A 23,783-nucleotide genomic window follows, 5' to 3' on the forward strand; every position below is an offset into this window, starting at 1 on the left:
TATACTACACTTTATATTTATATTTCAATATAGCAGGACATAAGGGGGAAAACCCATCTTCTCCAGGAAATTACACTTTCCCTCCTAGCCGGCTACTTGATTCAGCTTGATTCTCCGGGAACAACAGAAGACCTCATGTGTATTTTTGTCTAAACAGCACGAGTCCATTCAAGTTAAGTTAGAAGTTAAAATACTCTGAACAGCTTGTGCAGCAATATCCAAGTGTTTTGTAATGATTACTCCAGTCCAAATAGCTTATATGTACTTCATTACCTCTAACACTTAGCCCCGTAACAGCTGTTTTATTTTGAAAGGATTAATAGTCATGTGCCTCGTTGCAGTGGTCTTAGGGGACAATCAGACAGTGTGCAAGCAGAACCTCCTAGAAGACTAAGGAGGGATGCACAGTAGGAGACAGTGGGAGGATATATCAACATGCTTTGTTCCATCAAACAAATCAATTGTTTGGAGCCAAATTTGGACTGTGCTTCCCAAGCATAAGCATTACAGAAATGTGATGGCCATGTTATGGTTGTAGCCAGTATAAAATCAGGGCCTAATCACTTGTTGTTGGTGGCCAGATGGAAATCTGGACATGGATCCATGTAAAAGAACCAGTCTTTACAACAAGACTAGGGCCCCCATGTATCAAACTTGTTTGAGAATCACTTTTTAGGGGATAAGCATATACACTTTATGAGGGAACGTTAGATGAGGAGACTGATACCACTCTCACATCAGTCTGTGTGAGAGTGTACAGCCAGTGTACATTAGTGTACAGCCAGTAGCCGATCATCTTATCTTTGCACAAACACTGGAAACGGGAACAGCTAGCTGGCTCTGTCCAAAGGTAAACTTTGCTCACCAGCACCTTAAAAGTTTTGGAAATAACGTGTTGTAGCCTGCTTTGTTTCTTTAATCCAAATTGTTCAAACCTTTTACAGGGGGTTATTTGCCGGATTATTTCTTGGCTCTGGGCAGTTGCATGGCAACCAGCAACGTCTCTAAGTTGCTTGTCCCAGAATGCCTAACTGACTTCCTAATGTTGAAATGTTCAACAGCAAGACGACACATGCAGTGCATTCAAGGCGAGCACACAACAAATTGCTGCAGGTGCTTTGGTAGCAGAATTATTATTATGCACAAAACGGGTGCGTGATGTTTGCTACTGTGTCTCCCACCGAGGGATACTCATGTGTATCCCTGAATGTACCGAGATATGTCAGAAATACCCAATAATGCCTTGTTGTTTTCACTTTAACAGGCATACAGAACATGTAATACAATGATGCCCTCCGTCTTCTGTTCATTGTCAATGGCAACAATGGGCCGCATCAAAACAGACTACATGAGGTCATTTGTCATTTTATATGATATAATTCTTTTTTTATTATTTGTGCTCATAAGGTTAGTAAAATGAACTTGTTGTTTTTGTTTATTTCCCTCCAGTTTTTACATCCAGGGTTCAGTTACAGCAGTGCTGCCTTCACTAAGTCTGCTGGACCTTATCGCTTTTGCTTTTTACAACAGTAAACACCTTTTTACAGTTAATTGTTCAGAATGTATCTGCTGCTGGGAAAAGATTGGGTGTATCATTAGTTTTAAAAACCACCGTTGAAAATGTCTCATGTTAGAGAGAGTTAATGCTCCGTACAACAATGCCGATCAAATGGCAATCCTTTATGGATTTAGGATGTAAATGTGAAACATTTTGGTGCACCGTGGGTGACTTGTCGAGGTTGGGAAAAAACATTAGCTTAACCCTGACGCCAACTCTTCTCTTTTTCATTAGCAGAGAACAGTGCAAATAACGTTAAAGTGGCAGCGTCTCACTTTAAGCTTGTGCCTTAAGGCCTCGGTAGTAAGGATTGTACTATTGGTTAGTGAAACTCACTCGCTTGATCAGGCGGTAAAGATTACATTTTTCGGGAGCTGATGGTCGACACACAGTTCTTCTATCGTCACATGCTCATGCACGCAAGCTTATACATGGTCAGCTTCCAGTGTTTGGAATAACGCCGTTATTTTTTCAGTAACGGGGTAATCTAACTAATTACTGTTCCCGACGTTACAACGCCGTTATCGTTACTGAACGTTAAATGCGGTGCGTTACTATGAATTGAATTTGTCGGTTAAAAAAAAAGTCAGGATCGTGTTCTGCTTGCGCGCCGCTCGTGCCTGGTCTCGGCAGCCTGTTGTCCGTGGAGAAACGTGCAAACTTGCCGCGAGCTGAAGCCGGAGTTTGGGCTGCTGCTGGTCTGAGCTGCGCGCGAGGGCCACGCGGGCCCCGGTGTCCCGCCGTTCTGGTGTTGGACGGGAATCCGGTATAGCTGTGGAGCGCGGATGGTGAAGACAGTGGTGATGATGATGATGATGAACGGCGCAGCGGCTCGAGGCACCGGGGTCATTATGTCTACTGCTGTGCGCTCTGACCCTGTTTTGTGATATATGACAGACACAGCGTCTCCCACTGTATAATTTCTCCTCAAGTTTTAATTATTCCCGCATGCGAGGTGCGGAGAATGCGATCTCAATTATTATACACAAGACAACACGCTACGCGACTATAGGAGTAGACTACAAGACTACAGTTTGCCATCTCATTACAAGAAAAATCCAAATTCTTTGACATAAAGCAACTTTTTTTTTTACAGTAACGCAAATAGTTACTTTCCCTGGTAACTAGTTACTTTTATTATAAAGTAATTCAGTTACTAACTCAGTTACTTTTTGGAACAAGTAGTGAGTAACTATAACTAATTACTTTTTTAAAGTAACGTTCCCAACACTGTCAGCTTCCCAGTGAGCCCATGGGTCGTCTTCACTGCAGTTAAATCCCCTAACACCTCTACAAATTGACGCGTGTTGAAATGCCAGATAGGTGTCGGCTTCCAACTGCCGTCACAAAGTCAAAGTAAATTGTAGCCCAATATCCCAAATGTACCTCAGGGGGCTTCACAATCCGTACAACATACGACACCCTCTGTCCTTGAACCCACGCATCGGATAGGGAAATGTCATCAGGTGTCATCCCGTGGGATGTTTATATTCTGACAGCTGTTTAGCCATTAAAAATGTGCTAATGCGGTTTTGCAGTATGACATTTAAGATTCCATAAATATAGTATCAGCTACTATCCCCTTGTCATGTAGGTGACTACACAGTACAAGTATGCAGAACCCATGTGGAGCTCCTACCAAGGAATCAAAAATAAATGTTATTTACTCTCAGTGGGGTTAGAGACAGAAGGAAGGAGGTTGATGTTGGATTGAAGTGCGTATCTTCTTTCGGATGTCCTGTCCAGCCAAGGAGGGACCGAGCTGCATAGCACCGTCCACAGAGAGAATGCTCAGACAGCATCTATAAGGAGACCGAGATAATAGTATACACAGCGTTGTGTAAAGCAGCATTATGCCGAGGACAGTGTAAGCAGCAAATGCCCAAGCAGAGAGAGAGAGAGAGAGAGCAGCTTCCTCCGATGTGACATAAACAGCTCATAAGTAGATTGAAGTGTAGCAGAGGGAGTAAACAGAGATTAAGAGGCTGGTGCTCATTCAGTACACACAATGTCTAGCCAGAGGAGCGTGTGTGCAACCTGAGCAGGGCACATGGCTCTCCATCTGGTGTACCGAATGCCTGAAAAAGACCTGCGATGTTGACTGGACGCCAACTAAGTCATCAGCCATCAATTTGGAGGGTAGGGGGGTAGTGCTGTGTGATGCTATACGAAAACATTGCCACATTTCTGTACTTTAGAAGAGGAGAGAACAAGACATTAGAGTTGCACGGTATACCGGTACTAATTTGGTACCGGGGTACTGAGGCATTTAAAACGGTACTATATTGCATTTGGATGGGACCAGTACTTGCAGCGCCGCTGGCAGCGCCCGCAACAGCGCCCGCAACAGCGCGGCGAAGTTGCCGCGTGACGTCACCGCGTTGTAACTACAGCTGAGAGGACGAGGAGCGAGCCGCAGCTTGGGGAGATAAAAAGAAAAAGCAAGCAAGCCGGAGGAAACAGCTAGCAAGTTAGCGAGCAGCGTGGACTGGAGCAACAAACGGAGCAGGAAGAAAGCTTGGAGAGAGAGAGAGGGAGAGAGGAGCACGGATGGGAGAATGGCTGCTGCAACCGTCACCACGCCGCAACTTGTGGACAAACCAGGGGCGCGAAGTGCGATATGGCCGTACTTTAGCTTAAAAACAAATGCGCAAGGCGAGGCAGTTAACGTCGATGCAGTTAACGTCGATGCACCACTGTGTAAACGGTGTTTAAAAACATGCATGGCTAACGGCGGAAACACCTCCGACTTAGCCAAACACTTAAAGGACAAGCACCCAGACCTGCACACTGAGCTCAGGGAATGACAGGTCATTTACTCAGGAAAAAAAGCCACATTCAGTGCTAAAAGCAAGCGCCACCCCCCTTCACTCCTAACAAAAGTAGCTCTGGAAGAAAAAAAATAGAGCTGGTTTATTTATATTATTATATTTGATATTATATTATTGTGTTTATATTTTCACAGTGATTTTTAAACTTTTTGCCATACATGTAGCCATGCTGATTTACAATAAATCTGAAGTGGCCCCTTATTTTTTCCAGAGCTGTAAAATGCATACATGCATTATTTTAAAATTGTGAATTAGAAATTAGAAAAGCTTGTCTTTGTGGTATTTTATTTTATTTACTGATTAATATGTTATTGTTCTAAGATTTTCTGTTAAAATAAATTCAGTAATGACATTATTTGCATTCTCTTTTTATTTAAAAAAGTATCGAAAAGTATCGAAAAGTACCAGTACCAACATGTTGGTATCGTGACAACACTACAAGACATGCATTCACCCGCAAGCAACATCAGAGACATTTCAACATGCGATCCAAAGTATGTTCAGTGTTTCCTCTATGTTGATGCCACTGCTCGACAGTCATCTCACAGCTCTTTTGTTTCACCCAGTGTGGTTGAGATTCTACACACACACACACACACACACACACACACACAGTAATGCCGGAACAATTTACAAACAGGCTCGGTAGTGAATGACGGGTTGATGTGCCACAGATTTGGTGTTTTTCAGCTGAGCTGGATCAAAGAATATTCAGTCAAAAAAGACTGGAGATGCCGTTCTGCCATCATTATTCTCTGTGAAGTTTGCTCGATGTGATGTAATGTAGTCCCTGTGTGTTTTATGTGGAGTGAGCACTGCGTCAGGCTTTATTTATTTTTTTTTAAAGAAGCCTGCTGGATTTTTTTTGTCAGCAAACGGTCAGCAACCAGCTTTAGAAGTGACGCATTTTCTTTTTAAATAAGTGTTATGGATCTAATTTATTCTGATGTGAAGTCATTCATGTGGATTTCAAAAAGGGGACTGACAAAGTATTTGGAAAATCAACTGTGGAATATTTAAATAATATGTCAAGTGTTAACTTTGAGAATAGAATGTGGTGCGGTGGTAGGTGGTACAATGAGTGTTTAATTGGGTTACATTCTTTTGATGTTGCCAACATGGCTTTGCAATGAACTGATACCTCTTGTCGTTCACATAATGAGCTTTCATTTCAAGAAAACAGAATGCTATCTATAAACATCATAAACACGTTTATAGATAGCAGAGAAATAAGCTGTGTACTAAATAGGCTCATATCGATTGTCGGGTTTCGAATTCAAGGTATCAGTATCAAACTTTTTCAAAGGATAGCCAGTCCTCCTGTTGAGTATTATAGCCGGAGCAGCTTTGGAATAGCAGGGATGCAATTTTTTTCAGTATGGAAAAGCATCACTTCCGGTGGCTGTGGCTGACCTGAGCAGCAAATACAACTTTCTCCCAGTAATGAGAGCAAAGGTGAATGACATCCTGAGAAAGGCTGTAGTCCTGGTCTGGACCATTTTAATACCCTCGGGCATCAACTCAGACCATGGTGGGTTGGACATTTTGAAAAAAACCACCATTTAGTCTCTTACTAATTACAAACTCCATGACATTTAGGATTTACACGGTGATTGATCTTGTATTGTCCAGCTGGCAGTGACAGGGTCATCATTAGTCTTATAACTTACAGCTTCTAGTTCTTAGCTTCATTAGCATTAGCATCAGCAGCTCTCAATGCATACAAAGTCACCACACCTTCATGCTTGCTGCTTGCTTGATGTAAGAAAAAGTCCTGGATGGAAGTCAAGTCATTGACATGGCTTGTACCAAGTCTTATAGGATTCTATTATGTTTAAAAAAATAAATCAATAAAAAATAAATTCAACTTTTTTTAAACGTTTTATCAATACTACTTTAAAGCTGCAGTTGTGATTGTGCTGCAATTTTGAATCTTCTTAACGGAGCTCTTAAATTGACAGAAGAGGATTCTTTGAGCACTTTGTAGATGTTTTTGACTACAAATGCGATCACTGGATCATTAAGTTTTTAATCGATATCTTTAGACATTGCTGTCCATGTTTCATCGTGCTTTATGTTTCTGTGTTAGTAGTGCTGGAGAGGTGGAGACATGCTAAGACATACCCGCAACTACCAATTAGCTTCTTTTAAGAATCACAAGTTTTAATTTTCTGTAGTGGCTTTGACCTCTTAATCTTCAGAGACCATTAAAGCCTAACTTTATAGAGCCCCTCGTTATGTTGTATTCCTTTTATGTGCTTTACTCTTGAGCATATCACAGTGACTTTCTCACAGAATTGTGGGCTTAGATGTTCACGATTCCTTCATCGACCAAGATAACGCTGAACATTTAGCCCCGACTGAAATAATGAGTGTGGCTATTGAGCGCAAGAGGTGTTCACCTTTTCTTATTCTCTTGTATTGGTTTGTGAGCCATATCCAGTGGTATTTTGAAAACTGAATTATATCACATCTATTGATTTTGTATAAGCATACTCGTAAGATGCTTATTCACCACTGTAGACCTGGGTAATCCTTTGGGCGCGCTCTCCTGGCAGAAATAAGAGAATCAAAGGCACATTTTTGTAGTCTTTTGTTAAAACTCTTCCCTGTTCGATACGTTTTTGATCTTTTTCAATCTCCTTTATACATTACAAACCAGACACAGCTCTCTCACCAACCGACACAAGGTGGAACCCCGGGCATAGAGAGAATAAAATATAGCTCACAGCAGTGTGTCTTACAGGCATATGTTATTCTCTGTGTCTCTTCGGCTGTCTGTCTCCCTGTCTGCCCATCTATGTTTGTTTCTGTCCATCTGTATGTATGTCTGTCTGTCTTTATCTCGCTCCGTCTATCTCGCCTATGTATCTTTCTGTCTGTCTGTCTGTCTGTCTGTGTGGCTGGCTGTCTGTCTATCAGTCTGTCTGTGTTTCATTCACAATTTCTCTACTGCACTTCTGTGCACAGTCTCTTGTTACCATAACAACCAATGAATCCTGTGCCCTTCAAAATAATTAGCATTCAGTACTGTTGCTCCTGCCAACACTAACTGCATCCACCCATCCTGATCCACCCATCACAGGAGCTCATGGGCTCTGGAATAAAATGCAGCATAACAGAAATACATCTAGGGCTGATGTGTTTTGTGCCGTGTGTGGGACCATAGGCCAGTATTGTAGGCTCTGTAAACTGACAATGCATCCGCCAACCAGAGTTAAGGGCCAGTGGGGGAAAAAAACAACAAAAAAAACCTGCTCAATATACTGTAATGAATGCATCGCTGTCATCAAAGTTGTGATTTCAGATTGATCCTGAATGAATAAAAGCCCAGAGGTCTTTTGCTAAGCTTGTGAATACAAACGTGCAATGTTCAGACTGATGACTTCTAATTGCTTTAATCCGCCCTTTTTTTTTTGTCTGGTGATATGACAAGTAAAGCCTAATCACCTTGACTAACAGATACTGCTTTTAGTTGAGAGGCATAGGACAGGCTAGAGCCTGTCGGATCTGAATGTTTGTCATCCGTTCAGTCATTTTGGCTTAAAATATAAACACTGAGGCTGTTTCAACACAGGTTTATCACCAAAGCCTGACTTTGGACTTGAGCCTATAGTCAAACATTACTTTGAGGGATACTGTAAATGAATTAGTTGAAAACTGAATTCAACTTTTAATGGTAATTAACTTATGAGTGACATTTCTAAAAAAAAAGGGAATTATTTCTTAGGTTGTTTAAATACTATACATATACACACAGCATTATCATTCAACTAAATTCACACTATGCAACCTCTGTCACTTTGACAGTAGACATGCACTGATTAATCGCAACCGGTCAATTTTCAGCTGACCGGCCGGTCAGTCTCATATTTTTTGCCTCACATGACAGTTTTACGCAGGCCCGGTTCTACGGGGGTGCATAAGCATGCATTGCACCCCCAAAAAAATAGTTTGAACCCTCAATTAAAAAAAAAAAAAAAGATTTTCATTTTTAGAAATATGATAAAAATAATAAAATACTTGCTCACAAAACAAATTGTAGTTAAACTTGTGACAATTTCCATTAAATACCGTTGAGATATGAGCTTCCAACATCACTCTGACTGTTCACCAAACTGTCAAAATCACTCCGCATTTATGTATGGTGTTTTGTTTATATGTTGCTTGGCAACAGTCCGCTCAGTGGGGATCTATTTTTGTTGGCAGAAGCAATTTCATCCGTTTATATGATTAAATAAACAAACAAATCACAATCTATTGTCAATTATTATTATTATTAACAGTACATTTTACGAAATATAACTGTTGTATAAAGTAATATCACGCTCGAGGTCGCAATGTTGTCGCTCTATATCAGCGCTGCTGTGATAGCCTTCGGCGGCCGGTGGCCGGCCGCGTCGTGTGTCGTGTGCAAAATGCGCGCACCCTTAGTATATCTATGGCGCGCACGGCAGTGAAGCACAGTAAATGTTTGTTGTCCCAACATGTCAGTAGAACTACGCAGAAGTGCTTGTCTATGGTAGAGAGACCTGTGTGTATAAAAGCGAAGTCTGAACTGAAGCTGGGTAACTGGTTTTAGTATAGTACTGGTGCACCCTCTGTAATCTCAGATGCACCCCAAGGCATTCTGTTCTGGAACCGGGCCTGGTTTTACGTCTGCACACAGCAGCACAGACAGTACTATCACAGCCACAGACACACAGACAGAACTGTCACTGGTGTTCGCCACTGTGAGAGAAGAAGACATAATGCTTGCAATTCGTCACAACTCCAAAAATCTAAAATAAGTCATGCAGAAACAACCTCAAAAACATTTGCAGGAAGATCAGATCAGATAATCACAACGGATGTTGTTACAGACAGTTGTCAGATGTGTCCTTGGAAATAAAATCGTTCTGACAATGTATTGTGGCAAAATAAGATTTTTTTAAATGATAGTCCCTCTTTATACGAAAGTTAACCTTTTCAGAAAGAAACATTTCTAACATGCATATGAAAAATATGATTAATCCAACCATTTCAATCAGTGTAAAATGGCTTCCTGAGTTAACCCTTTATCCTGAACTAAATTGTTGATGATGAGGCTTTTTCTTTTCTGACTGATGGTGTCTAGTGGCCATTCAATCAAGTAAATTCAGGTTTTGATCATGCTGTTTCATGTCAAATGTAGGATCCGTGTCGAGGCAGTTTAAATAGGCTTTTAACTTCATCATTTTGAATATGTACAGGTTTGGCTTTGAAATATTAATTCTAGGAGTTGTGATGTGCCCTCACAATCTCTGTAGCGAGTGACATCTGCCTGTCCACTTACAACAACCTGTACATTTCACCTGGCGTCATATAACTGAAGGTGTGCATTCAGCCCACATTGGACCTGTCTTTATGATTCAGTCTGCAGTGTTGCACTGGGCTTCATGGTCAAAGACAGTTACTTTTTTTTTCATCAATTCATCAATATTTTTAATAACAGAATTTGAAACAGTCTTAATGAAAACCAGGATTCCCCAAAGGTATTGATTAAGTATAGCCTATAGTGAACTCCAATTCATCACTGTAGCCTTAGGGGACTTGAAAAGTTTTTTTCATGCCCATCTGCACCACATCAATGACAAGAAGCAAGAAGCCCTTTTGTTAACACAAAGAAAGTTGTCCTCACATCTGCAATGTGAGGACAACTTTTCCAATAATTTATTCATGGAACTTTTTGGTCAAGGATTCTTTTCTTGAAACCTTTCTCAGTCAGCCAACACAGTTACACCACAGCCTGAACCTTTATTTAACTGATAATCTTTGGCTTTAGCAGCAGAAGCAGCATTACTTTGAACTCATAAAATGTTAACTGTTGCAAATATTTCTTCATAATAACAGCCATTTCTGCAGATATAAGAACAAAATAAGTGAGTTTGTTCTATGTTATGTCATGTTATGTCACGGTATTCAACTATGAATCCTAAGTACATTTACACATGATAGTACATAGTTGTGATTCATTGGCATTTACATAGTGGCAAACTGGAGAAATATATTCCAGTCTAAATAAAGAAAGTAACTTTTTAAAATTGTGCTATTTATTTATTTACCCAAGACAGTGCACATTAATCAACATTTCACTTTACAACTTGATGTAAATGAGTTAGCAAAATAGTGAAGTTTTTTTTTTTTTTTTGCTTCAACCCATTTCATTAAAAACAAAATTGGGCCCAGTATTGATCCTTGGGGAACACCAGTGATACAGATGAGGTATGCTAATTGAGTATTGACAGTACGTATACTTAGCTCCCCGTTCACTGTATCAAAACACTTTAAAACTGCACCTAGTTCACACCTTCAACGAATTTGGATTTTACACTCCCAAGAAAGTAGGAGTCGGCTGATTCTGTGAGTGGCAGAATCCGAATTACAGTGTGCAAGTGCAGAGGCGTATGAACCATGTTAAGCTGAGCGGGCAGCTGCTTTGATACCCTGCAGGGAAAAAAACTGATGGGTTTATAATTCTCCACCATTGTTTGGTCAACAGCCTTACAAATTGGTGCCACAACATCTGACCTCAAGGTGCTGGAAAAAATCCCTTGCTTAATTGACAGACTAATTAGATGAAAAAGTGTGGTATTCAAACCGTCAGCATTCTTTGCTTTTGAGTTTCATAAGACATTATGATGTTTATTGCTGCTGATTCAATTATGACACAGAGCTTTGGGCCAGCTCCTCAACTATCATGTCACGATCTCGGGTTTAGATTCCATTAACTTTTAGTTCAGGATCCTTTTTGTACTCTGATCATTGCTTCTTCCAGTTAATTTTTTTCCAAGATGAATTTCCTATTTCCCCACGCATCATCAATTACACTAATAAAAGAAAAAAAAAAAACAGCTCACCAGCTTAAACTGGAACAAACTGACACCAACAAAGGTCGTTGCAGCCTTTTAGCCAGTGTGACATAGTCAGGAAGGGGAAGCATCATCAGCAAACACCCATTTGAAAGACTAAATACTGTGACAGAACATGTTCCTATGGGGAACGAGGGGATGCCACAAGCCTTCTATCTGGTTTCAAGATCTGTTCAGCTGCACTGCACACATTGTTTTCAATCGAGTTAGCAGTTCAGAATAGATTCAATCAATTAAAGTGACATTGTTGCAGGCTGGCAGTCAAATGGAAAAATTAAATCATCTTTCCAAGTATCCTGGCACCAATACGCACCCACAGAGAGAGACCATTTGTTTGGTGAGAGTGATGCAGATTAATGCCCCAAAACATCCTAATTGCCTAATGAACCCTTTTTCAAACAACAGAATTGTGTTTTGAGCTATAGAACCCCGAAGTTACGCCCAAAGTCAAATTCAAGGAAGCCATGTAAAAAAAGAGAGCTTTTGTCTCTAAATGCTTTCTGCCACATTTTTCAAACATAGAAATGAATATGCAATGATTTATACTAAAAGAGGGAAACATCTGTGATTTGTGTATTACATCTTATATGTATCATGATCTTGACTATAATAGATCGGGTATATTTCTGTGCACTTTAAGATAGGTGTTAAGCTGCAAGATGTTCTTCATCTTTGCCATGCATCGTACAGTATCTTCATTGAGATCAAAAATCGCTTGCCTCAATTTTATATAATACATTTTTGAAAATGTATAACTGTTGTTGAAGGCAGCAACCTGATTTAGCAATTAAAAGCATCCGAGAAAACACATACTGTAGATTTAATTTTGGTCTGATGTTAACCTGTGTATTGAAAGAGGTGATTTAAAATGTTGAACTTTTATAGTAGTTCTACATGTGTTTACATTTGGATAACTGATGCTGTATGGACTGTAAGAACAGCAAACAGTATTTATACTGTTCTATAGTAGGAAGTAATTCAATTTAAAATATAATATAATATATACTCTTTATTTAGGACTTCTGTAGGAACAAATGAGCTCATGGTTGAGTGCCACAGTAGAGAAACAGGCTCACAGTGGATTTGCTATAATAATTTAAAAAAAAGCATGGACTAATGCCAGCCTCATATGTTAGCTATTTATCTATTTTCTGTGTATTGCTCTTCCCCAGATGCAAACAGCAGGGATCCACATCCTCTTCTCCCTTTGAGCCTTCTATGTTTTGAGCATCTTCAGCTGATTTGCCATGATGGGGGCCCGGCTAAAACCAGATTTTGTGTGATAGCAGGGATTGTAGTGACTACGGACACATAAATGGGTGTTTTAACCCCCTGAAAGAGCTGTCACGGATTATAGGGATTATTTGACAAAGCACCAACCTTTTTTCACTGTAAATCGGCACTGCACCATTGATCCTGGTACTCTCGGAAAAGGTAGTAAGGCAAGCATATCTATTAGCTACATCAGCAAACATCTAAAGTAAAAATAAAAAAAAATGTCTGTAACCTGTCTGTAATTGTGTTTACAGAGATGGATGACATGGACGCTATAACTGTTTGACAGGTGTGTCGACATGATCATTATCACAATCTTATTTTTTTCCTGGAGTAGCAGGATATTTCAGTCCTGCAATGGAAACAATCACTTGAAAATTAAAGACAGGTTTGCAATAATTAGCCAATAAAATGCCATATGGAGGTCGATTTAAGATAAGAGTTGATATTCACAGAGTGAAGAGAAATAAGAATTAAAGTAATTAAATAAATAAAACAATGCATGTGGTTTAAGGTGATTAACTGAGACAATGAACACCTTTTGTGTTTGTTTCATTTAGCTCACTGAGCTGTCACTCACTCCATTGTTCTCATCGCTAGTATTTCATTTCAGTCAAGGACTTTTGGCAAATGTGCTTCCTGAGCTCACACCGTTAATATGAAAGAGTATTCAGGCTTCACCATAGTCAAGATCTCTGTGCATTATCTGTATTCAATAAGCCCAACATTGAGGTTCTGACACAAATAGACAGTAGAATGACTGGGATTTATACGCATAAGTTAATCATAAGTAATATAACTGATCAAGAGCAGAGAGTTCAATGTGAATGCATGTCAACCACTGTATGAAGACAGGCCTTTGAAAAGCCATTAAAAAGTTCATGAGGTAAATTGTGTATAATCTAAACAATAAATAGTGGAGCATAATATAAATTAAAAGACAGTACGTGTGAAATGTTATAAGCTGTAGACAAACACATGGTACTGGTTCTGTTAACATCATTTTATAAGATAATAAGAGATACAAATAACTATTTCTGCTGCTGAAATGGAAGATGGAATGTAAGTGTTTGGAAGCAAGTGCAAATGTTTTTTTTTAATTGCAATCAAGTCTAAACATATTTGATGGGCCCCGTAGGACGGAACAGCCTGAGTGGGTTGGCTACAGTGTTGATTTAGAGTCAACAAGCCAAGACGTTGGGCCAGTGGGGCACATTGTCAATGGTTTTGTAGAGCAAGAGGCTCATGAAATGGTCTTTAGAAACACACTTGGCTATAGTCACATTTATGAAGTGGTGTGCAGTTTGCATCTCTAAGCTGCTTCGCAGTGGATTCTGGCAATATTAATGGCCCACACTGCCAATTGTGCTGGTATATTTGGCCGCCATTAGAAAAAAAAAAAAAAAGAGGTAAAAATACCCACACAGACAGAATCAGCTCTTCTTTGATTTCTTGCAGACAATTTGATCTCCCAGCTATTTTTCATACAGATCAAAATATTTAGTGAATAATTTCGAAATTAGCTGGGGCAATAATGATTCTGTCTTTGTGTTGGACTTTTCTCATTTTAGTTGATGGACCAGTTCTTTGGGGCCAGCAGCACAAAAACAGCACACAGGGTTATATGTTGTACATCATTTTCACATTTGAATGTTGTTTTTTTTGTCATTCAAATACACATTCAAATATTTAGAACAGACCCATTCATTGTCAGCCCAAGTAGGTGCACCCCTACCTGTGGTAAACAGCCCAGAGGCCTAATATTAATTAATGTGCAAATACTACTTCCCCACCAGATATTAAAAAAATAAATTATTTAAATTCTTACATTTTCCACAGGCCATTCAGAACAGCCTGTAAGGGAAGAGTGTTGCTAAAAACAAGCCTTCGACAAAATGAATTCCTGTTGCTCCGAATCGAGATGTCACTTTGGCTCCTCCAGGGCTGTCACCTATTAAGTGCGGACATTTTTTTCAATCGTTGCTAACACCGATCTTTTTAAATTTACACCCTATAAGCAAAACGATCCAGCATCTCCATTGATCGAAGAAAGGCACACTTCCGGTGCTGCTCACGGATGGATTTGAGAGAAGGACTCTTTAGTTGAGGGGTCCATTCGCAGCTCTACAGTGGTGCCACGGAGTGAAGCTTCTCTTAACTCCTTAACTATCTTTGGCCGAGTACAGTCACTGCCCTTCAGAGAGTATAAAAGCCCGACAGCAACAGAACCCTGTTGGGGTAATATCCTGAGCATTTGATTCCTTTTAGCCCTCTCCAGGCAGGAACTGCTGCTGCAGGTTGCTGGGTCCTAATTTGATGCTCCAAAACTGAAACGAGGTCACAGTAGGGGCATCAAAGAAGTTTGAAGTGCCTCATAAAGCTTTTGGTGTGTGTTTGGTGATAAAGACTCAGTAGGGCTATGACATCAGTGTGCTGCAGCGAGGAGTGACGCACAACCGCCTGTTTGTTTTGGCTGATTATGGTTAAAAATAAGTCCACTTAGTGAGATGAACTTGTGGTGGCTTGCTAACACAAGGTCAAAATGATTTTCCCTCATTGAATAGTGGTTCCCTGGGGTTAAAATGATTGGGTCGGATATTAAAGTATTTTTGTATGTTACAAGTAACATTTGCAGATAATTGTTTTTATTTTTCAATATTTATCATTTGTTAGTCAATAGAGCCATGTACTGATTTTCAAGTTCATCAGTTTAATTAACAAAAAAGAAAGAAAATGTCACAGAAGCTCAAGATATTTTAAGTTGTTAGATTTCTTTTTTCTTTTTTTTTAATTATTCTTACATTTTTAAATCTTTTTAATTACGTTGACGCAATTTTGTTTACAGTGATACTGATTAATTCCACTTTAATTATACAAGCCTTGTTTAATGACTGCAGTTGCTTAACAGATAAGCAATTCATTGAATGTTACCTTTTTTGGCGCAATAAAATAATATTAAAAAGATTTTATAGAATTACCAGATTGTGTACTAACTACTTTTTGCTACTATACTTCTTCTCAAGTTTTTTTCATTGCTGTGCTTCACATTTATTTCCTCTAAGTGAGCGTTCAACACAAAACTGACCCACACGCATTGCACAAGAGCTATTATTTCCATCTCTCTTATAATTGCCAAGTCAGTGTGGTGACTTTTGTACCCTTTGGACCTGTAGAGCTGTGTTGTCAGGGTTAAGGTCATGGTGCAGTCTCTCAAGGCAAACTGGTCTCAGCTTTGTCTCATCTTATGGAAAGAGTGACCTTGTTGCAGCTGTGTGTAATGAAACCATCACACAGCTGGATTCCAGTGCATCCTTCATGTGTCTCTGGTTGCGTTCGCATGTGTATTCAAAGTTACGGTTTACTAGATCCCTTTTATTATGGCAAGTGTGAGAAGTCAACCTTCTGCTGAATTACTTGTTCTAAATGTTGTTATGTGTCTCTTTCCTTTGTGTTCACTCTGCTCGTGTTAATTGTGACTCGTATGTTGTATGTGGTACCTATTTTAGATTAACAGATTGACAGCTAGAGTTTTGTTATGCCTATTTTTTTTTCTTTGCAAAAGGCAAGGGTAGCTAATGTCTTCCATTGCTGTGGCTGAAATAAATCAAAGGCAATTTAGTTACTAATTGACTGAGCATGAGAGAAAAGTCTGAAGCATCTCCTTTTTCTTTTTCCTGATAGTCACTGTGTTCCTCTCATTAATCACGCGATTAATAAGGCCAGATTGGTTTCCCAACCAGAGACAGGGATCATTTTTCAATTTACCAATTAGTCTATGTCTTCCAAAATGTCATGCATTTTAGAGCGCATGACTTTATTAACAGCTTCAGCTCCCATGGGTTTTATTTATTTTTTTTTTTGTCAGGGGTCAGATGTATGGGAGCTGAAGCTGTCAAATGCTGAAAAAAAGTTATAGTTGTTGTATCTTTGTAAATGAAGGTGTTCCTATTTTCTCAGTCCGTGAAGATACCATTTTTTATTAAAATATGAGCAGGATAGTACAGTATAATGTTTCAGTTTTAGGAAATGGGCATATTTGGATTGTGCGGGAGCGATGGCTGGATCTGAGGAACACAAGCAGCAGAGCAATAGATTATTTATTTGTTAGCAACTGGATGCGTCACCCCCTGATGGCCAGTAAAGAGAATGCAAATTGTAGGCACTTCTGCATTGGCTTCACTTTTCAGAACTGGAGGTTGCTGCCGGATTAAAATGTTAAAAATGTTGCCTTTGACTGCCATTTTTTTACGATCATGCAGTTTTCTTTGATGCAGCTTGCCCAGTAAAATGTAGCCACTTGCTATGATTCCCCACAGCCGGTTGGACTCTAGCATCTGAACTCGGATCAAGGGATATAATCCTCCCCTCAAGCTTCATGTGCTAGTAGATGGTCAAGCTATTTTTTTCCCCCATGCGTTACTGACTTGAATTTTTCTCTACTTTTGCAGACTGATATCCAATTGGCATATTCCTTCAAAATATAAAATAACTAGAAAGGACAGTAAAGATTTTTGCATGGATAATTATAAAATGCTATTCAAGCATGCCTGTTATATTTGCTTTCCTTAATGCCAACATATTATCCTACTGGTCTTTAAAGTATTTATCAAACTATTTCCTGAGCTGCCTCCTTTCTTGGAAAGGTTAGTCCCATTGTTTGTTGTTGAGACTTTCCCTATACACTTTTCTAGAATTATCCCAATTTTCTTTTCAATCTATCAATAATCATTTCCTGTTACCTATTTCTGAGTATTTTGAAACCCTGAAAGACTCTGATTATCTAAGGCATAATGAGTCTCTTTAAATAATGCATTTGCCCACGATGGGTAACCAAAAATCTTTCTGGGCTCACACTGAAGCAATGGCTGGAATGTTGTTGCAGTCATTCGGTAATTGGCAATCATGGCTACTTACCCACCCTGCAGTGAGAATGAGTGCAGTCAGATTTCTGGCACCAACAAAGAAAACTGAAGACTGATGTGCAAGTAGTCTATGATTATTTAGTTCCGTGTGTGTGTGTGTGTGTGCATACAAAGACAGTTTAAGTGTATTTTTCTGGCTTTGTAAAATCAATTGGATATTGAATATTTTTGACAAAAAAATTATAATCATTCCAAACACATTCAAGGACTTCTGAGTCAAAGAACTGATTTGCAAGAAGTGAACTTCTGAGTCAAAGAACTGATTTGCAAGAAGTGATTGGCACCACACCCATACTGGGCTGTCAACAGTGTCTCACTGCTGAAGTCGTCCATGAGAAACTAGTAGGAACGCGATTAACATCGATAGAACCTACAACACAGGTTCTAACTGTTTGCCGAAGCCTCCACACCCGTCCTCGTTCATTTGAGTGACAGCATAGCTGACACCAAAACACATTTTGATGATAGACACATTCAGATTTGAGTATCTAATTTGCAAATAAGACCCGTGTGCAAATCTGTAACCATGGCATTCTTTCACTGAACAGCCTGGAAACATTTGTTGTATTTTATCACTTTTCCATTTCCCTGCTTCTCCTACTTCCCGAACAAAAACAAATGCCTTACTAATGACTTCAAAACCTGACCTAAACAAAACACGTTTCTACAGAAGTTTCACGTCTGTTGCACAATGTAGGCAGTAGAAGAATATGCCACTATGCGAAAACATTGTCTTTAAAGCTTTTAGAATAATTATGAATAAAATGACTATGTTGTATTGACTGTCTCACAGATAATTATCAGCCAACGCTGCAGGTCCCCTCGGCTTTTTTCAGCTTTGAAGCGTCTTTCAGCTCATTTTGTTTGGTTGTAAAGTGCCCAACTTTTGCCGTTTTGTTTAACTCTCGCTGCTCTCACCAGCTTTCTTCCTGATTCAGTTTCTTTTTTTCAACAGAACAGAAAACAAGAACAACCTTTAGAAACCCACTGTTCCAACCCAGCACCAAATGCTGCACACAAAAGTGGAGCATTTAGCAGCCACAGAGCCAGATGTTTCCCTCAGGAGCTGGTAGAGGAGCTAAAAGAGGATACGACCATCAGGTTGCCAGAAACAAGACTCTAAATGAATGATAACATTCCTCTGTGCACTAGATGTTTGTCAAAAAGTTCACCATATCAGTCTAAAAGCTTAAAATAGTTTTCGATATTTGTCTTGGGTTACAGTTTGTTTCTGCTGCCCCCACATGGGGAAAAAAAACCCAAACAGTTAATGATGGTGAAGCTGCAGGAAATGTGAACGAATTTGTAAAAATGATGATTACACACAAGCTGACAAATAAAACCCCAAAAGCTAATAATGTAATTAATATAGATTAGCCCTCATAGCAATGAGCACACATTGTGATAGAAGCACTGTAGCTCACAGAGGGAGCCCCGCTCTGTTAGCAGGTTTAATACATTCACAACATCATTTGTCACATACAGTAGATTAGGTGCAGCAGTTGCAAACCTGCAGCCTGGTTGACTGAGTTTGGCTCCTGATAAACATGTCGTCTATCAGGGGGGAAGAAACGAGTCACGTCTTGTACCGCGGTGTGTGTATTGCAGCCCGAGTATCCAGTTTGTTTCATGTCGCCGGTTCCGTGGACGTATTTATTTGCTCTCTGTAGTTTGTAATGAGGACTGGAGTGAATTGTGCATGTGTGACTGACTGGCAGCAAGCAGGCATTTCTTTAACACAGCTTGTTTTCATAACACAGGCATGGAAATATATTGTGGTTGAGTTCCTATTTGCTAAATTTAATACACAATCACACTGAATGAGGCTGGATTTCTCTCACAGAAGTTGGAATCTCCCTAAAAGGCCGTTAAGTCAAGACTTAAGCTATACTTCAGCCCTAATAATCCTAATTAGGATTTAATAAGAACAAAGAGTGAGTGAGATTTGTCTTTCAGGATCTGTCAACGCATTTTCCGTCAATGATTAGATCAATCAGTTGACCGTTTATTTCAAGTAGTTAGTTAAAAAATGCCGAAATGAAAACAAACTTTCACACGACACGTTTCCTTCCCGACAGATGCTATTCTTGTTGCAGCGATGTCTTGTGCTGTCAACCGGGCATGAATGATGCATTGTGTTTATAAACATCATAAATTCAGAATTGAGGGGAAGGCTATACGTGTTTGATTAAGTGTGATGATTTGGCACCAACTCTATAAACCCAACTGGTCCCAGGAGAGCATTAAAAAGGCTTACATAAAAGAGGTCACTAGCGTAATCTGAAGAATTGACAGCTTTATTAAAACCACCATGTAATAAGGTCAGGACTTGTCCATGCTAGATTTACTGGGTAGTTTTAATAAGCAGCTTCCTGGCCATGGACATTCTCTTTCTGACACAAATATGTATTACTTGGTCTTCAGCAAGGAGTTTCTGCTTTTCAATAAGGTCAGCGTATAAGGAAACATTCATTTTTTGTTGCATTGTTTCATTCATTGTTGACATTTTCACACCAAAAGTAGAGCATGCTCTTACACTCCCAGATTTTTCGAAATCGGTGATTTGTCTTTATTGAACCTCCACCTAAATACATTTTTGTTGTTGTTGTTAAGTGTGGTATTCATAAGTCTGTTTTACTTTTGCACATATAGGCCCCAGAAGAAGGGGTTAATTATTGCTTTGATTACACTGAGGGCTTTGCCAAACATTCCTACATAGCTTTGGTCTCTATAGACCAATCAGTTGAAGTTGCATATGGAGAACATGTGTATTAACATCCTGTTTACTCACCAGAATGCAATGTATCCTTGAAGTCAACAGCATAGTTCTAATAAAATAACCTCCCCAAACCATCTCATTTATTAGTTTTTCAATTAATTTTCAATTTCAAGTATTCAATTCATAATAAGATACAATGTACATTCATGCACATTTGTAAACTGCAAGAAAAACAGGATTTGTAGCACAAGAGAGCAGACGTGCTGTGCCATAGAAAACAACCCTTGGTTTTATGGGTGATGCGTCAACGCACGTTCGTGTGATCAGACCCTTACTCATCAAAATCCTGCACCATCACACTTCTGTGACAGCAGTTCAACAATTTTGATGACTTCACACCAGAAAAGTATACATAAAAATAATTTTGAGGTTGAATGGAAGGAGATGATAAATGATAAATGGGGTGTGTTATGGTCCCCGGTGTCTAACGGCCGGAGCTCTGCATTTGAGGTTTAAGGTTGATAGGTGACATTAAGGTACTTGAAAGTGAAGCAGTCTTCAAATGTCTAATTGAAAAGTCAGACATAACATTTAATTAGACATTCTTTTATATCTAATTCCTTTCCCAGCTCACCTTTATCACAGCCATCAGTCAGATATCCTGTCACACGTGTCGTGAACTAGATGCTGCAGTCAATTGTAAATCTGAGACTTCCTCTTCAACATGTTCATGGTAGCATTAAAGCCATCAGTTTCAGAATCTCACAAAGCAGAGATTCTTGGTGAGGATCTGCACCCTGTTTGTAGCCGATAAATTGAACCGGGAAGGAGTTGAAAGGAAGTGCTGTATGATATGATGGCCTTCATATCCCCGGGGAAATCGAACCAGCCTTGTGTATCAGCCATTGTGAGAGCAGCGCGCCCTCGTCTACTACAAACACGGGCTAACCGAGCTCTTACTCTGTGCAAGCTCGTTTTCATCTGCCCCTGGCAGGACTAAAAATAGAAAAACCTTGAATCATGTGAACCATGCATTATGTATGATGGTTGTTTTCTGAACCATTTTCTGTTTTGAGGATTAACTCGAAAGGCACATTTTTCCCCACTTCCCCTTGTTCAACCAACCATTGTAAAATGTCTGTTGCTTGTTTACATTGTCCATTTTTTTAAATGACACAGACATGTAATAATATCATCAACCATAATTTGACTGTGAATCAGTCACAGCTAAAACATGAAACACGTTTCCTCCTAAACACGTGCTGGGTGGAGGCTGATTTAAATACTAGAGAGGATAGTTTATTGTGGTTGGTCGCTAAAGATTTCTGACTCATGTAGAGAATTACAGCAGCAGGGAAGATGGTGATTAATCATCTGATTCTATCAGCCACTCCCTAATGAAAACAAGCTACATCTTCTCTTGATCATTTCACTCATTTCAGTCCTCCTCCATTCCTCCGTGTGTATTGATCTTTTTCTGTCAATTGTAGCAGTAAAATAAGCCCCCTGTCTGATTCAGCAACTTTTCCCCATAAATATCAGTGATCAATGACCATCAGAGCAGCAGAGCTGTTGCTATTGGACATTAATGCCCTCACAGAAAAAAATATCAGCACTCAAGATATCGACTGGGTTAAATCCTTAAATGAACAGGATGGGTGGAGGGTTATGTTTATGTCATTTCTGCTGGAACAACATATTTTAGTCCTATATATTTTACCTTCATACAAAAGACATTTCTTGCATGTTTGCTCTACATTCTTGCATTGCAATTGGTGGCCTCTACAAAGAAATAGATTATAAACATAATAGATTTGTTTCCGTAAATGGATGGCTGTGCTGGAATATAGCTTGGCTTCCTTCCAGTCACTTGTTTTTGTCATTAATTTGTCCACAAACCACCACTTATTGGTTTCCGGCAAAACATAGTAACAATGCATCGTATTTTCTGGAATAAGCTCAGTTTGTCTTGCTTGTTGTTCATTGCAATACCCACACACTGGAGCCATGACTCCCTTTGGTTTTATTAGGAGCACTTTGACCAACCACAGGTCCTCCTCACAAACACACTTGTGTATACTTTACTATACAGTAGATGTGTGGTTGCTATAAAGTGTACAGCAAAATGACCAGTGACATCATCACACATTATCAAGCAAACTTTATTACGAGGTTAAATATAATAAATAGGCATACTGTCTGATTGAAAGTACAATAAAATGTATTATTTAAAGGAGTTGCCCAAACTGAATCAATATCAATAAAAAGCAAGAAAAGAAATCTCCCACTAATGCCATGTAAGTAAAAATAACTAATAAAATTAACTTTTTAATACAAAGTGCTTTGCAAACCAGGATTAAAAAAGGTCAGGCCTGCAATAAGGCAAATGAAAATTACAAGGAATAACATGTTTAAACATAAAAACAGATCAATATTCATAACTTAAAAAACTATTTTTGACAACAGTTGCAATATTTCAACTATTCTTTATGTCCAGATTGTTTTTATAGTTGAAATGTTGCAAATAAATCTAAATGGAGCTGGGATTGCACTGTTGCATGTTTTGTTGTATGTATTGTTTTTTCTTGTGTACAGCATCAGATGTTCAACTTCCTGTCCTGACCAACACGGCTTCATGCATCACGCATGACTTCTGCTAAACTGATACACCAGTGTTTGTCCAATCCATCAGACTTCATAATAACAGCTGTTTTCATCATCCCACTCTTCTATAAACTGCTACTCTCATTACACAGGTATTAATATTTGATACTAAGCTACACAACCTGAGGCATTCCGTGGTTTAGGCTGATGAATATTCAGTGGCTAATTACATACGATTGTTAAGGCTCCTCATTACTCTGCCGCTGTGTGGCAAAAGTTCATCGCAGCATTGTACTCGCAGTGTACGGAAAGCCAAAGATGCAGAGATGTGAAATAACTTGAGGAAGAAGTAAATGAAAGTCCACTGTCACATTACATTTGACCCGGACTGACTCTCTTCGTAAGTATTAATTTCAGTCTGTAATAAATCTTGATTAGAATATACCTAATCTCTGCCTGTTTCCAATTTATTATGTGCGATGTCTGATGAGAGGGCTGGGATTAGTTATCCAAGTCAGTTTAGGTTACATGCTTTTAGAAATGTAATAATAGTGAATTAAATCTCACTGGATTGAAAATTGTGATAAATATGAATCTGTATTAGAGTTTCTTGGGCGATGTTCATGTTCTTCTTTTGCCATGGCGAGCTTTGCTTTGAAGCTGATTCTCCAGATATGTATAGAGGTATTAGTGGGGTTGTTTTTAGAACTAACAGGTCAAAGCTGTGAAAAAAAATACTACTTTAACATGTTACGTTTACCAGAGATTTATTGTCAAAGCCACGTCAAGTCCAACAACGAAGCGCAGTCCAGTTTGAGACAAAACACAATGGTCATTTATGTTCAAAGAAGAGCCACTCAATTAGAATATGTTGCATGAGCAGTTAATATGCAATCAAAAATAAGATTTGAGTGAAATGATGGAGCTCCTCTTGAAAACAAATTCTGGTAATCTGCCTCCAAATTTTGATGAGCACCCATGTCG

The sequence above is a fragment of the Eutrigla gurnardus genome, assembly GCF_963514095.1.
Source record: "Eutrigla gurnardus genome assembly, chromosome: 3".
Lineage (NCBI taxonomy): Eukaryota > Metazoa > Chordata > Actinopteri > Perciformes > Triglidae > Eutrigla > Eutrigla gurnardus.